Genomic DNA, 12,488 nt, shown 5'->3' with positions numbered 1-12,488 from the left:
TTTGGCCAGTGCTCCAGAACTGCAACCTCAGCTGCTCCTGTGAGATTTCTGAGATTTCCAGGGTCCCACCCGATGCAGAGTCCAGTCCCCCACTTAGTGCCACCCACTGCAACTGCAAACTCCTCAAGTGTTTCCCTAGCAAACGGCCACAGCTTGGCAGAGCTGGGAACAATCCTGCACTGGGAAAGGAGAGGATCCAGGACAGCCCTCATCCCCAGCGGAAATGTCTGAGAGTTTGAAATAGCCACCACGAGCCCAGGAAGCACTCCTGGTTTTAACAGCGAGAGCAGCTGACCGGCACAACAGGTCACCAAGGGAGGTGATGGGTTCTCCACTGATGGGCGTATTTAAATCAGGACCATCGGTCTCTCTAATAGACACATCCTAGCCTACCCATGGGGCAGGGACTTGGTGCAGGACTCACTGGGGGGACTTCTCAGGCCTGTGCAATACAGGGGGTCAGGCCAGGTGATCTAATGGTCCCTGCCGGTCTTAAGATCTGGGAATCTAGAGACTGGTGCTGTACCAGTCCCGGCTCCACTGGGCAGCTGTAGACCCCCTTTGACTCCAGCACTGGGGGCTGCCTGGTGCGGCTAGTGGCTGAGGTGCCGCTTGGGAGCAGTTCTAGCATGCGCAGTGAGAGCTGCCCAGGAAGGGCTGCTTTGCAGCATGCCAGCAGCCCCTAACATTGCAGAGGGCAGATAAACTCAGTCCTGTCTTTAGAGACCAAGTGCCTTTGTGGGGACAGCTGGGGTAAGCCACATTCCCTGGAGCATGAGAGGAGTGGCCCAGCCTGTAGCTTTCCTCGCTGGGCTGATCTTGGGCCATGTCTTTGGGCAAGCAGCCAGCTAATGGGCCAGGCCCCTGGCCACGGCAGCCCTATGATTGCATTAGGATAGTGACTCAACAAAACTCTGGGTGGAGGCCCAGGGCAGGGCTCATTCCTTGTTGGGGAGTGCAGCTAAGCTGCCTCTGCGAGGCAGAATCCCTGGAGGGCTAGTACAAGTGCCCTAAAGATGGGCATGTTAAGGGGAAGGGGCAGTTGAATGAAGTCCTCACCTACTTTATGGGCGCAAGGAAAGGGTTAACAGCTGCCGCAGCGATGGGACACAGATCCCCCTCCTCTCCAGCCACAGAGCAGTGTATTCTCACCAGCCCAGAGTGGCCAGTTCCTGGCCCCGAGGAGAGCCAGGGCAGGGGGTGAAGTGAAAGGCAACTGGGCCTGGAAACCAGAGGCCCAGGTACCAGGTGAAGACAGGGCGTAAAGGGACCAGATTGGCATGAATTAATGGGGTCTGCAGCCTAACCCTCGTATCGGCAGCCCCCAGTGTCCAGAAAGGAATCAGGTCCCCAGACAGAGACCGGCTTAAACGTTTCCAAACTGGCAAATGTTGGGTTGTTTATTGGCCTTTCCGTTTTGAAGCCTTGGGGAGGAGGGCAGGGGGGGAAGGGAGCAGTCACATTTTCAAGCCCTTCTCCACAGCCACAAAGGCTAGACCCATTTGTGTTCAAATAGAAGCGGAGATTCTCATGTAGTCACAGGACTGCACAAGCTGGGACTCCAAGAAACATACCAACTATCATGAGACAGGAGGGGGCAAGGCTGGTGCAGACCCAGCTTCTTGACCTCAGTACCTTTTGGGCCCATTAGTGAAGTTCTGTGTGGAGGGGTCTGTCTGGGGAGGGCCTCCACAGGGTCTATGCGATGAGCATCCTTTTAGTTCTTGGCAGGCAGCTGCATAAGAGTCCTTTGCAAAGCCTCGGCGCACAGAGTCAGAAAGCAGAGGTAGGGTCAATGCACCTTCCCAGGCCCTTATTTTCCCTGGTTTACACTGCTCAGAGGACCTGCAGCATTCATGCTAGCACCTGTTGCAGTCTGGCACCTCCAGCTGTCTTTATAGTCAATCATTGTGGCCATACACATCACAGAACCAAAGAGATCCCCCGTCATTGCTGGCCAAGTGCATAATGGTTTCTCTATGTCTACCAGTCTGACTGTACTGTCTTTTAGGGCTGTCTCTACCCTTTCCCTTTGTGCATTGCACAGCACCACATACATTGCAATTCCTAATGGCATGCAGGGTCCTGGATTTGTGCTGGAAATGGCCCACCTTGATTATCATGCACATTGTAGGGAGAGTGGTCACTTTGGATGAGCTATTACCAGCAGGATAGTGAGTTTGTGTGTGTGTTTTTTGGAGGGGGGTGAGAGAACCTGGATTTGTGCAGGAAATGGCCCAACTTGATGATCACTTTAGATAAGCTATTACCAGCAGGAGAGTGGGGTGGGAGGAGGTATTGTTTCATGGTCTCTGTGTATATAATGTCTTCTGCAGTTTCCACAGTATGCATCTGATGAAGTGAGCTGTAGCTCACGAAAGCTCATGCTCAAATAAATTGGTTAGTCTCTAAGGTGCCACAAGTACTCCTTTTCTTTTTAAACTGATGTAGCTTTTGTATGTTACTGACTACCATGAGGATGGGAGTGCAGTTTCTTTCTGTGATAGGAAGCCAGGCGGGGGATGCTAGGGAAATGCGGAGGAAGTAGTTCTTCTAGGGCAGTGGTTTTCAAACTTTTCTGGGGACCCAGCTGAAGAAAATTGTTGAAGCCTGCAACCCAATGGAGCTGGGAATGAGGGGTTTGGGAGGGGCTCTGGGCTGGGGCCAGGGATGAGGGGCTTGGGGTGCAGGAATGAGTTCCAGATTTGGGGGAGGCCCTCAGGGCTGGGGATTAGGGAACTGCTGGAGGTAACCCCGTCAGCAGGGGTTGCGAAGGCAGGCTTCTCGCTTGTCCTGGCACCACGAACCGCGCTGCGCCCCGGAAGTGGCCAGCAGCAGGTCCGGCTCCTAGGCAGAGGCGCACAAGCGACTTTGCGCGACTCTTGCCTGCAGGCACCACCCCCCCGTTCCCATCGGCCGGGAAAATTGCGGAGCCGATGCTTGGGGTGGGGGCAGTGTGCGGACGAGACTTAACAGCACCACTGACGAGACTTTTAACATCCCTGTTGGCAGTGCTGACCAGAGCGACCCCATGCCCAATATGCCACGACCCAGTACTGGGTCGCGACCCAAACTCTGAAAAACATCGTTCTAGGGTTAATCTTGATTTACTCCTTCTAGTTACATTCCTGAGCAGAACAAAGAAAAGGACACGGATTCTTTGCCACGTGACAAATACCACAGGATGTGAAAAACTGACACTTAGTAAATGTATTTTTAAGAGTCAGTTCTGAATGTAACTTTGAAGTACTGCAATGGGGTGTCCACGTCCAGACCTAGCAAGACACTTATTGTTCATTAGCTACCTGTCAGGAAACCTGGCAACTGATTAGTAAAAGGATCTGTATGAAGATTTAATCAGTGGGTGATGAAATGGGCTTTTGTTTAGAGCTGTCAAACTGCAGCCAAGATGCATTAGTTAACAAATTCAGGTCTATTTAACCTAGCATAGTTAAATATACATGAAACCTATAATGATGCTAGTGTGGGGCATTACGGATTTGCTAGACTATCTGGCCCAGATGCCCGCCTGGTTGCGCGGGTTTAGTGCCAACAGGAGCGTGTGCTGTAGCAGGAGTCTCGACTCATTGCAGAGAAGGTCTGCAGTGCTCCAGCACTGAGCCCAGGGTGGGTGCTGACAAGATGAGAAATCTCACTCAGGGTTCCTCCGCACAGGTCTGATTATTCGTTACACAGAGCCAAACCCTGACCCTGCTCCAAGCCTGGCTCCTTGGGATCTAGCAGCTATTGTCTAGGTGGTGCTGAGAGGACAGAATCCAGCCAATCCACCCTTTCCAGACCGCATAGCGCCCGGAGCACTGCTCTCTGACTACAGCCTCAGCGAGGCTGCTGGCAGACTCTCCTTACATGGAGAGAGACCTCAGACGTGGAGCAGGGAGGCATGACATCGCCCCCACCCACCCTGCCCTCACCACACACAAAGCTGTGAAGATTTATCTCCACAGTTAGCATCCCCCTGCAGACTGGCACCTGCCTGAGACTTTCCATCTCTCCGCCACAGGATCAGGCCCCTAGCCGTAATTCCACTGACCAGCAGAATTCTCTTTAATTATTGCCCCTTAAAAATCACCACACCACTGCAAGAAATCAGAGAGACCTAATGGCCATTATCCAGCACCCTAATGCTACACCATCTGCATCGCCTCATTCACCTAGAGGCAGGGGGGTGAGTGAAAGACCCACAATATTTTGATGGAATAGATCACAATTGTTGAAGCGACTCCAGGGACGGGGAAAAAGCCAGAGGGAGGAACAGGCCATGTTCTGCTCACCTCGGAGTGGAGCAACACAGCCCCCTGGCGGCCTGTTCAGTTACTCACAAGCAGGTCCCGGGAGAACAATTCTACATTACCTTGTCACAGTCACTGCAGCATGGGGCCGGGCCAGGGTCCCAGGTTTCTGTCTACGTGAGCCCCATCTTCCCCCCGGCAACCCTCCCGCCTGCCTGGTTCCCCACCCGCCTGCTGCAGCATTCTCCCCTCATGCTTCCACGCCAGGGAGATAGAGACAGAATTATCCCAAACGAGGCGGCCTACAAGGTCCGTCACGTAACTACACACACCCTGGGAACTCTAACGGACAAAGACAAGATCCCTGCAACAAGGAGTCTCACTGTCAATAGGAAAAAGTGTTTCTCTCACTCAGGCTGCGTTGTCCTTTTGAGACCAGACCACCTGTCACAGGGGCAGTGCCCCCTCCCTACCAGCCAGCTACAGCAGAAAAGATGCACCTGCCTCAGTTTCCCTCCCTCAGAGTCCCCAGTAATTCCACGACAGCTCTCATGCCAGGACCCTAACAAAGGCAGTCAGGGCCAACAGTCAGAGCAGGGTCAAACCTGAGATGGGAGTAGCTGGGAGCTCACAGTCAGGTTCCAGGGCAGGGTCGATACCCAGGGTCAGAGGCTGAGTCACGTTTTAGGGTCTGGGTCAGGAGGCAAAGTCCAAATCAAGCCAGGGTCAAAGCCAGGGGTTCAGGAGCAGAGATGTCCATAGCAGCTACAGGAGACCCACACTATTACTTGGAGAGCTCCCAGAACACCCCTTGGATTTATATAGGGCAGGGAGCCAATCAGGGCCATGTGGCTGCTGCCCATCAGCCCCTTGAGGCGGGACTTCCCATGATCAGTGTCCACAGAGGATCATCAGCAGTGGGGTGACACTAGTTACAGCGGCTGTGGGCAGCGGCATGGTGCTGCTAGCTACCTAACACCCCTGCAGGCCTGGGTTCTAGACCTGCTGGGCCTTGGGTTTTGTAGCTAACAATAGCCCTCCTTGGGGCCGGTTTATCACCCCTGGTGTAAAGCCTCCATCCCAAAGCATCTGCCATTTGTCCCCGCCAGGACTGCAGTCCTTACAATTTGATGCCAGCTAGCCCGTCAACGTAGCACAGGCCACACTCCAGCCTCTTCCACCCGGGCTGGGCTCTTTGTCGGCCCCCTCGGCCCTTCCAATATTTAAACATGCAGTGGAGGTGGGAGGAAAAGTGTAGGAACTTAGTGCAGTGGAATATCCTATAAATAGAGCAGGGGATGGACCGCTGCAGAGAAATGCTGCTTTTTTGTGACCACCTCGGAATAGCTGCCAGATCTGTTACTGTGACCATCTCTGCAGGGGCCTCTCAGTGGACACTGAAGGAAGAGGAGAAAGACTGCACCGCAGCTGAATGACTGGTCCCAGGCAGGAGGCCACATGGGGCTGGCATCAAGTGAGTCTCAATCTTGGTTTCAGGAGCCCTTTTTTGAATAGTTATTGATTGGGGGGCGGGAGTGTTGGGGGCTTTCCTGCACTGTCCCCTTGGAGTTCTGAGGATCTCCTCACTTCTCCCCCCAAACCACATCCCCCAACCTGAAGGGGGACAGAGGAACAGGAGTCCAAATCTGAGCTCACAAATCTCCCCTCTGAGCAGGCTCAGGCTGGGTGTTCTGCCTCCCCAACATGCCTGGACATCCCAGCAGGGCCATAGCAAACCACCACTGGATTCACACCTGGTTCAAGAGCCGTTTCTCTCTGATAACCCGAACATCTCATCAGCAATTCAAATCTGAAGAGACAAGAAAACTTCCCCCGAGTTCTTTTTCCTTTCTGCCTCTCTCACAAGCCTCCACCTGCTCATCCAACCGCTCCGGGATCAGAGAAAGCAAGTGCCGATTGGGCTGAGAGGCGTTCCCAGTGGAGAATCTGACCCACTGTTACAATGGGGCTTCTCCAGCACACCCTGGTTCTATTAAAGGTATATGTCCCAGAGCTCTCGTCAGAGCATCTAGAGACAATGTCCACATGGCTATGGCTGGGGACCCCCTGCCGTGGGGAACTAGAGCACAGAGTGAGATGGGGCTGACATAACCTTCTGCGTTCTCTCCTCTGGGACCAGTCATTCCTGGAGTGCTGGCAGGACAGTGCCAGGGCTGGGGAGAAGCGGAGGGTGGCATCAGTTTGCAGATTCCACATAAACAGGCCAAAGAGCCCAGTTCCTTAACACTGTAACTGGCGTTTCTCCTGCCTGGTTTTTCACCTGACTGAGTTAAGCCCTGCAGCCCAACACCCATGGGACGAGAGGGAGTTTGATGTGTTTTTCTAGTCGAGTGCCAGGTTCTGTCCCTAGCTGGACGCAGCAGTCCCAGCTGAGCATGAATTTCCATAACCCTTTCCAGCACCCTCCCATTGTTCAGTTACATGAGAGATGGGAAACCAGGCACCAACACCACCAAGGGAACTCAGCCTGTGCACGCTCCCCGGTACCCCCCTGGGGAACACGTGACGTGCTCACAGCAATAGAGTGCAAAGATAAGGACATCAGCATGCTCTGAGCCCAGCGTGGTCTTTCCATGAGAGCACACTGCTTTGCCCAGCTTCAAGAGAGAGGGAGAATCTAACGCTCACTTCCCTCTTCGTCCTGGTCAAGGGAAAGTGCTTCATAATACACACGTGGTGTGTAGAACATGGGCATCGAACAGCCCAGAAGGCCTAGAAGGGCAGGGTGCAGGACCACAGGGAAGGGCAAAGCTGGATAAGAAGGCGGCCTCTCTCTCGGTCTCTGACACTTATACCATAATCTGAACGTGTGTGCGCAAGCGGGACCGTCGAGGAGATCCAGAGGAGAGGGGGAGTCATGGTAGAAGGACCACCGCTGCAGCGGCTCAGTGGCAGGATCCGGACAGGAGGTGGGTTTGGTTCCTGGCTCGGATTAATGGCCCAGTTTTCTCTCCTGCGGGTAGTGCTTCATGTTTCCACTGGAACTCTGAGGAGCTTTGCCCCCTTCCCCTGCCTAATCCCCACTGGGGGTGGGAGGGAGCCAGGACTTCACGTTGCACCCATAAAAGTCACTCCTTCATTGTGTGGAGATGGCATGCCAGTGTAATGTGCAATAGACCTCACCGCAGGCTAACCAGGCACTTTCCATGGCGTTCCCACCCCTTCCGTCTCAAGAATCGCAACCCACAATTGGACAGCGCTTGTGGGGCTGGGAGTTTACAAGTTCAGCCGCTGGCTCAGAGAACAGGTTCTTTGTGGATTTCCCCAGAGAGGCTTTTCCTGCAGGTTTGAATTTAGAAATAAAGATGAGGAACCTTCCCTTGGTTCTCTCCATCTTCTCGTTCCTTTCTGCCAGGCCTTTGGCTGTTTGTCTCACAGCTCCTGGACCAGGCAGAGCACAAGGTGCAAAGAGGAATGAGGTGAGCAGGATTTTCTGCAGAGAATGGGAAGCAGGCAAAAAGGTCACAGAGATCAGAGATGCAGAGGATGTGAAGATCATCCAGTCCCTCCATGATTATGCAGGAGTGCTACCTTTGGTGTATTTCAAGTCTAATTGTAAAGTCCCAAGAGATGGGTGGGGCTAGGCCATCCTTCACTGGGAGACTATTCCATAGCTTGAGAGCTCAAGCTCCAAGTCCATTGCCTCATCACATCCCATTATTCCTTGTTGTTATCGACGCCCTGGGAAATTTCTCTCCAGCCATCGGGAGAAAATCTTCCTCCACAAAAGCGCCTAGCAAGTGCACCATGCCAACAACTCCAGTACAGCACACACAGGCCCACCTTCCCCCGAGACAATGGGGCAGTCACATTCATCCCACTGAGCCTCACAAAGGCAAGGGGTGCAATTCTCTGCAAACAGGGAAGCGAGATCCTCAGAACTAAGTTCCTCATGAAAGCTCGTGTTGTTTCACAAACTCCTCAGCCACCACAGCTGCTCCTTTCCCATGCAGACCACATCAGGAGTCAGAGGATCTGAGGGACCCTCCCTGGGGGGAGATGCTGCAGCAGCGGGAAAAGGAGCCAGCAAAAGCCATTACGAATAGGTAATTTCTACTTTCTTCCCCACTGATGACAATGGGCCTAATTCTGGAAGAGCTCTATGCCTACCGGTGAGAGGAAAGCATGGGGCATATACAGAGGATGTGCTGTATTTGAAGTAGCGTACATATCATATGTAATAAATAACAGGGAATTTCAGGTACACAAGGAATAAAGGGCAAGGCCCTAAATCAGAAAGCCAAATTCAAAGTGAAGCACTTTGGGCCAGTAAAGCAGCCTGTTACTGGGGAGAGAAGCCCTCCCCACGCCCCCCTCAAACCCAGCAGGTCAGTACTCGAGACCCTAAAGCCGCAGGGAGAGGAGAGGAGAGGAGAGCCTGAGGGTCCTGGAGCAGCCTGGTGAGGTCTGGTGTGGTTAGACAGCACTGGGAGCCCCCTCCGCCCCACAGTTAGGACAGGGACCAGAGAAGGGTTTAATACCGTGTATGTCCCAATGCAGCAGGTAGGGTTCCACACTCAGCAGGGACTCGTTCTTTGTATCCTTAGGGCTCCGTGTGCACTGAAGTTAATGGTGTCTATTCCTTGTTTATTCTTGTCACCTTATGAATCACAAAGTCATTAATACATCCCGATGGCCGTGTGATCTCGCTCGTTATGCTGGCTGCGGGAATCCCCACTAACTAGGAGCCTTGTTCTCCTCAGGACTGCAGCACTCTTGCTGCCTTGTTTCTAACATGTAGCTGGAACGACCCACCCTCCTCTCTGGGCTTGGGGGCTGGCTGGCTGGGGGAGGGGGTTACAGGCTGAGGAGCCAACAGGCAATAGTGTTTCATGGTCTCCTTCAGGACCCTGAACCTCCCAGCTGGTGAGGCGCCGAGTCCAGCACCAGCTCCCTCAGGACAAAGAAGCTGCCCTACCAGGAGGTCGCTGCTGATAGGGACCATCGTCCGTCTGCGTAAGTGGTGAGCACGTGCGCCGGACTGGCCGGGGAGTGAATGCTCAGTAACGACCCAGTGGCCCTTGGCGTGGGATTGCTGCTCACATACGAGGCTCTCCTACCTGTTAATTCACTGGGAGTTTGGCGCATGGAATGACTGGCTTGCAGGGGGCTTGCTGACAGCTCTTCAGGGCTGGGCCTGTCTCTGAGCTGTGGGTTTGTGTAGCACACTGGGGCTCAAGCCCCCACTGTACTGGAGTAACAAGCAATAAACACACCCTGTCAGGCTTGTTCTTGTGCTAGTGGTTCTGGTTGAGTTGGGAGCAGGGCTCTGGGCCAGGGGTTCTCAAGCTGGGGGTAGAGAGCCCCTAGGGGTCATGAGGTTATTACATGGAGGCTTGTGAGCAGTCATTTATAATACTGTTAAAGATAATTTATAAAGGGGCGGGGGTCACACTCAGAGGCTGGCTGTGTGAAAGAGGTCACCAATACATCCGATGAAGTGAGCTGTAGCTCACGAAAGCTCATGCTCAAATAAATTGGTTAGTCTCTAGGGTGCCACAAGTCCTCCTTTTCTTTTTGCGGATACAGACTAACACGGCTGCTACTCTGAAACCTGTCAATACAAGTTTGAGAACCACTGCTCTAGGGGATGGTGGGTGCCGAGTCCTTCGGGCTACGCTAGCCTGAGTGGGACAGGTAGAGTGGCTAGGTGCCAGGTTTTCAACCAGAAAGTCCGGTCGAAAAGGGGACCTGACAGTGTCCGGTCAAATCTACTGACCAGACACCCAAAGTTCAGTTACCGCGGGCAGGGGAGGCAGGTAGGTGCTGGGTCATCACCCCTGCCAGCCCCTATTCAGCTGGGGCCGCCACCTACCTGCCTCAGGCAGCCGTAGCTCCCAGCTCAGGCTCTACAGAAGAGCCCCTGCTGACCTGGTCAGGGGGGTAGAAGGCGAAAAACAGCGACCATCTAGGGGGAGGGGAGAAGAGGGGTGGATGGGGGCAGGGCCTTGGGGGGAAGGAGGCAGGGCAGGGGAGATTCCAGCACTCCAGTGTCCAGCTTTTAATTACCACCAAAGTGGCAAACAGGGCTGGGCAGGGAGGAGCTGAAGCCCAATGGGGTCAGCACTGGCTGTAGGGACAGGAGTTGTTAGGTCTCCAGGCTGGGCTCAGACTCATGCTTCAAGGTATGGAACCACTGGGCGAGCTCAGTGCCATGTAGGCTGGTGCAGCTGCTTTGGAGCTCTGCCCCTTGCCCCGATGCCACAGAGGTGCCATCTAAGCCTTCCCAGCACCAGGAAAGAAGCGCCACACTTGGGTGCAGCCCAACCAAGAGCCTGAGGGAAGCCAGGAGACTCCTTCTGGCTGAGCCTAGCTTCCTGAGGCCTCCCACTGCACCAACCAGAAAGTAGCAAGGAGGCAATGAGCCCCCAATCTGCTCCTCAGCCCTGGCCAGCCCCTAACAGCAGCCTTCTTGGGTGGCTCCCCCCATTCCCCACTAACACCCCCCCCCCTCTTCAGTGGCCTCCTTCCCTGACCACCCCTCACCCAACCCCAAAGCTGGCTCATTCCTCATCCCTGCATCCCCTCCTGCACACTAACTTCTCTACTGGAGCCTGGCTCCATCTGCCAGGCTGGGATATGGCCCTGCCGGGGGGGAGCTTCCTTCATAACTGAGAGTGTATTGGCCTTCACTGCTGCTCGAGGAGCATTTTGCACCACATAAAAGCACCACAATTTGGTAATGACAGTTGCTTCCCAGGAGAGATGCAACTCACAGCTGCAGTGTAGGTCAAGTCAACCAGGGAAGCTTGCAAACACCCAAGTGGTCTCTGGGAAACTGTGCAAACTTCCTCTATTTAAAGAGGTGAGTCAATCAGCCCTAGAGGCAGGAGGGTGACAAGAGTCTGCTTCCTGAAGCAGACATCGCACCCCAAAGGGATCTGTCAGAACAAAAAGCAAAAGCATGCTGTGCAAAAAGGAGGAAGCACTGAGGCAAAGGGTGAGAGCCTGAAAAAGTCAGAGTGGCCACAAGGGGGCTATCCTCTTTCCTTTCGGTGGTACAAGTTTCCTGATGGCCATCCCCATTACTTGTTTCCTTGTGACCCAGTTTTCCTCTTCTGCAATGAACAAAGAACCTGTTCCAGGGGTCCTGATGACAGCTCCTTCATTTCCCTGTGCATCCCACTCAGTACCGACATTCCTCTTAGCACAGTCTTGTAATGGGTGAATCACCAATCAACAGCTGTGTTCAAGTATCACTAAAGGGCTACATTTGTTGTCTGGTTCTTTTCCACCCTAAGTACCTTCCTGTCCCAATCTCTTCCTCCATTTCTGTACATGCTCTGCATTTACTTTTTTCCCCAGGTCATCCTCTTCCCAGCTCCAGGCCTCTGAGTCTTTACAGGCATCTAGTTTCCTCTTGGGGCTTGGTCTACATGGGAAAACTGCACAAGCTTAACCTAAAGCGGTGGTTCTCAACCAGGTGTATCTGTGGGGGTATGCAGAAGTCTTGCAGGGGGTACATCAACTCATCTAGCTATTTGCCTAGATTACAACAGGATACATAAAAAGCACTAGTGAAGTCAGTACAAACTAAAATTTCATTACTTGTTTATACTGCTCTATACACTATACACTCAAATGTAAGTACAATATTTATATTCCAGTTGTTTCCAATTTTTCAGTATAGTATGCTGTGACACTTTTGTATTTTTATGTCTGATTTTGTAAGCAAGTAGTTTAAGTGAGGTGTAACTGGGGGGGTATGCAAGACAAATCAGACTCCTGAAAGGGGTACAGTAGTCTGCAAAGGTTAAGAGCCACTGACCTAAAGCATGAATTTACACTAATGCAGTAAAGCTCTGCACTGACATTGTTTCAGTTTAAGGGCTTGTTATTGCAGTTTAGTTCACACCTGTTCCCCACTGATTTACACTAAACCAAAATCAAGAGCATCCCCACAGTAAATTCACACCTCGTGTTAAGCCAGTGCAACTCATGTACACAAGCCATTACACTGCTATGCTTCAACTACTCTAGACTGACCTCACTTTCAGCTTTTATTTGATGCCCAGACTCCTCTGTACAATGAATAAGGATACCTGTAAGCAATGACTTCTAGGTATATTTGCTAAATCATTTCCTCATAATTATATAAGGTTATCTCCCACCCCCATTTTCAGTTTTTGGGGTCTTGTTTTTAAGAATTAACATAATTACAGAATCACAGACTACTTAGCAATGGAAGCTGATGCACCTGTTGCTAAACCACAATGC

The sequence above is a fragment of the Caretta caretta genome, chromosome 3 (assembly GCF_965140235.1).
Source record: "Caretta caretta isolate rCarCar2 chromosome 3, rCarCar1.hap1, whole genome shotgun sequence".
In the NCBI taxonomy this organism is placed as follows: Eukaryota; Metazoa; Chordata; order Testudines; family Cheloniidae; genus Caretta; species Caretta caretta.
The sequence above is the reverse complement of the archived record's forward strand: the minus strand, read 5'-3'. Positions refer to the sequence as shown.